Source organism: Pantherophis guttatus, chromosome 1 (genome assembly GCF_059756535.1).
Source record: "Pantherophis guttatus breed Tessera chromosome 1, ASM5975653v1, whole genome shotgun sequence".
Taxonomy (NCBI): Eukaryota; Metazoa; Chordata; class Lepidosauria; order Squamata; family Colubridae; genus Pantherophis; species Pantherophis guttatus.
In genome coordinates this window covers 91,164,992-91,168,957 of record NC_142063.1, presented here as the reverse complement: position 1 = coordinate 91,168,957, position 3,966 = coordinate 91,164,992, and positions in this window count along the sequence as shown.

The window sequence follows — 3,966 nt, the reverse complement described above, 5'->3', positions numbered from 1 at the left end:
TATACATCATATTAGACTTTGTCGTCTCTTCTGTACCAGTAGCCTTCTTTTTTTACTAACATCACTTATAACCCTAGAGAATAGTTTCAGACTGTACATTTGAAGACCTTCCCAGGGTTATTGATTAGCCCCTGGAGGTAGACCCATTATTTTATTGTCTCATTTTAGTTCAGAGCTTGTTTCTGTATTTGGTTTTAAGGACTAGGACACTATTTTCACTTCGCTGTTTTTTGTCCCATCTCCGAATTGATTTTTTCCATGCAGTATTTCATACAAGTGCATTCTTGCCCCACATTTTAGCTGCTTAGAGTCTTTTCTTTCTTTTTGCCTTGCCTTTGTTATTCTTGACTAGTGAACCATCCCAGTTCACGTTCTGCTTGTCTGAAAAGTATGTTTAGATTTTACAAGATTCTGAAATGAGGTCAAGAGGATATAAATTCAGGTTCAGACCTTCAGCGGAAACCCTTCTCTTCCTCTGTTCTAAAGATACCTATCACAAGAATCAGTCTAACACAAATTCTTTGCACCTCTTCGATTAACTATAGCAGAAGAATGCAAAAATATATAAACATAATTTTTCAGTGTCATAACTTTGAATGGTCACTAAATGAATGGTGCAGGGAAGTCATGGATTACCTCTACTACATATCAGTACGTAAAATGTATCATTCTAGGAGGAAAATAAATAAATCTCACTATAAAAAATGCACATTGTACATATTTTTTAAAATGTGTATATCATCCTAGCAATAAAATGCTAGGCAAAAAATCTCTGAAATTTTTCCCAGCTAAGAAATGAAATAATGATTTTTTTTTTCCTGACATAGAACCTCTTGGTGGATGTAGGCTGGTATCTACCACAGAAATAATTTGATCATGTAGGACTTTGATACAATACCAAATATTGTTTATATTTCTTCATTTTAATATTAAAGTTTTAATTAAAATTAAAATTAAAATTAATTAATTAAAAATTAAAGTGAAATGCCTATTTAAATGGTAGGATGTCTCCATGGTAAAAATATAAAGCACAAAAACATTTCAATATATCCCATCCCTAAAGTTAACTTGGAAAAACATAGATAAAAATAGCTGATCAGCCACTATCAAATTAGGTCTCAAAAGCCCACTCCTTTAATGAATTGCTTCATGTTTTTCAGAATAAGGGGGCCAAATATTGTTTCCCAATATAAATTTGCCAGTTCATCATTCTTAAAATACTTATGGAGGCATGTTGCTTCCTCTGTATTGTGTATAGATAATGCATGAACTTTCCTGTTGCCACTCCCATTACCTTGCTTCACTAATCATATTGACTAGCACTAATATAAATTTCAGTAAATAATACCTAGAAGATCCCTTGCTTAGAACATGCTATGGCTTGACATTTGTGTTTAATCCTCCTTTAAATGCTTGGATTTGCTGATGGCCTGCAGTCCTATACACCTAAGAATGGACTTCATTGGATTAAGTGTGGCTTTCTTCCAAATAGACATATCTGAAGTATTGTTAAACTGCCTTCTTTTTTCAGAGACAGAAAATTACAACAGGATATAAGAAGAAATCAAGGAAAGTCAGTCTAGAACAGGAAATCTGGCTTTCCAAATATTACTGCACTAAAATTTCCAACAATTCCAAGCAGCATAGCTAATGGCTAGATATCCCAGTAATTGAAAAACAGCCTGTAATAAGAATAAATGAGTTTGATTGCAGACTTGAACTGCAAAATTTATCTAGCACAGTAATGATCTTGTCTTAGTCTTGTCTTCTGCAGGCTAATTATACACAGTTCCTTTAACCGCTCCTCACAGGACTTTCCTTCTGGATCCTTCACCATTTTGGCATCCCCTTTGCAAAATAGCTACAATTGTCAATGTGCTTTTTAGAGTGCAGCATCTAGAAGTGAACCCAAATAAAATTACTTCCTGATCTATGCTCCTGTTAACGTATCTCAGAATAGCATGTCTTTTTAGCAGCTCCTTCACTCTGTTGGATCGTATTTGTGATCAACTACAGACCCCCAATATTTTCACATATACACAACCAAGCCAGCTTCTCACATCTTATGCCTGTGTCTTTCATTTTCTGATGATTTGATTTCATTCCTTCAATCCTTTCCATGTAAATCATTCATAAAAATGTTGAGACAGAACTCTGTGGCATTCCACTTGATTCTACATTCTAATCTGTTGTGCAGGTATTTGGGTACAGTCACTCAACCAATTATAATTCAATCTAACCATTGTAACACAGAGCTTATATTTTGCAATTATATTAAGGATATTATGAGAAACACTTCTAAATGATTTGCTGAGATCAAGGTACACTATGTCTGAGGCATTTCCAAAATCTATTAAGACAGCAATTCTGTCAGGAAAAAAAGAGAGGCTAGCCTGGCATTATTTATGGCAAACACATGCTGGCTGTTGTTAATTGTTGCATTTCTACCAAAGTGTTCATAAACATGCAGTTTAATTATCTGCCCAAGAATCTTGCCCAAAATTGATGTCAAAGTGACAGACAGATCCTTAATTTCCTTTGCTTTTTCTTTTGGGACAATTGTTCTTCTCCATTCTTCTGGGACCTACCAATCAGTAGTTGGATTCAATTTTTTTTACTACCAGTTTACTACCAGTCTTGGATGTGGCTTAGTGGGCGTGGTGTGGCTTGGCAGGGGAAGGATAATGTAAAATCTCCATTCCCACCCCACTCCAGGGGAAGGTTACTGCAAAATCCCCATTTCCTTCCGATCAGCTGGGATTCGGGAGGCAGAGAATAGATGGGTGCAGGGCCAGTCAGAGGTAGTATTTACCGGTTATTTGAACTACTCAAAATTTTCACTACCGGTTCTCCAGAACTGGTCAGAACCTTCTGAAACCCACCTCTGCTACCAATCCTCCAGAAGCTCTCAAAAATTACACTTAGTGGCTCTGTAATCACTTTTCCTAATTTCTTCAGTAATTTAGAATGGAATTCATCTGGCCCTAGAGATGTGGATTTAAATTAGCTATGTGTTTTTTGTAATTTCCTTGTCAATTCTGAGTTGCATTTTTCTCTATCCATGAGTGGCACAAAGGTGATCAACTAGGGCTTTGTTCCCCTTTGAGAGAATTATGATATTAAATGTAAGTCACTCTGCCATATAACTATCAACCACTATCAATTCCCTTCCTTTTACCTCACAACAGTTCTGCAGCCTTTTTTGTTTCTGATAAATCTGAAAAAGCCCTTTATTCTTTTGAAAGAAGCCTCAGTTCATTCTCAATTTATACCTTTCTGACCCAAATCCTATAGTTTCTGGCAATTGACTTGCATATTTCTTTGGTTATATACTCCTATTTTCTATGTTTGTCCCTTTTTCTTCTCAAATACATCAGAAAAAACTATGTATCACAGTGGTCTAAATAGAGATCAATTTCCCTTCTTTCTAGCAGGAATAATTTGCACTTTTAGCACTTCAGTTTCCAGTTTTCCACTCCTTCCCAGGTGCTTTTCTCCTTAAGAATTTCAAGCCAATGGATGTAATCTACTTTGTGTCTGAGTACATCAAAATCTGCTCTTCTGAAAGCCAATATGCAAGTCCAAATCTTCTGTATTTTTCCTGGCTTTGATGCCATAAGCTAAAGGATAATACATTTCATTTTGAGTAACATTAATTTGAAAAACTTCAAAGATCCACTAGGAAGACATTCATTGGCATTACTGCACAAAGTATCTGTTGCACTCACACTTTCTTTGGTTTTTCATCCAATATCACCATCCACTTCTACATGATAATCAGACTGAGGCAGTCTCAGTAAAACAAGCTCTTTGGCTCAACTGGTAATATAACTCTTCATAAATTGTGGAGGTTACTTCAGATATTGCATGTTTATCATTAATTTAACCAAACCCTTCCCCAGAGCTAAACATATAGAAACTGACACATATGTATACCAAACATAACAAAAAATATAACATGAGGCA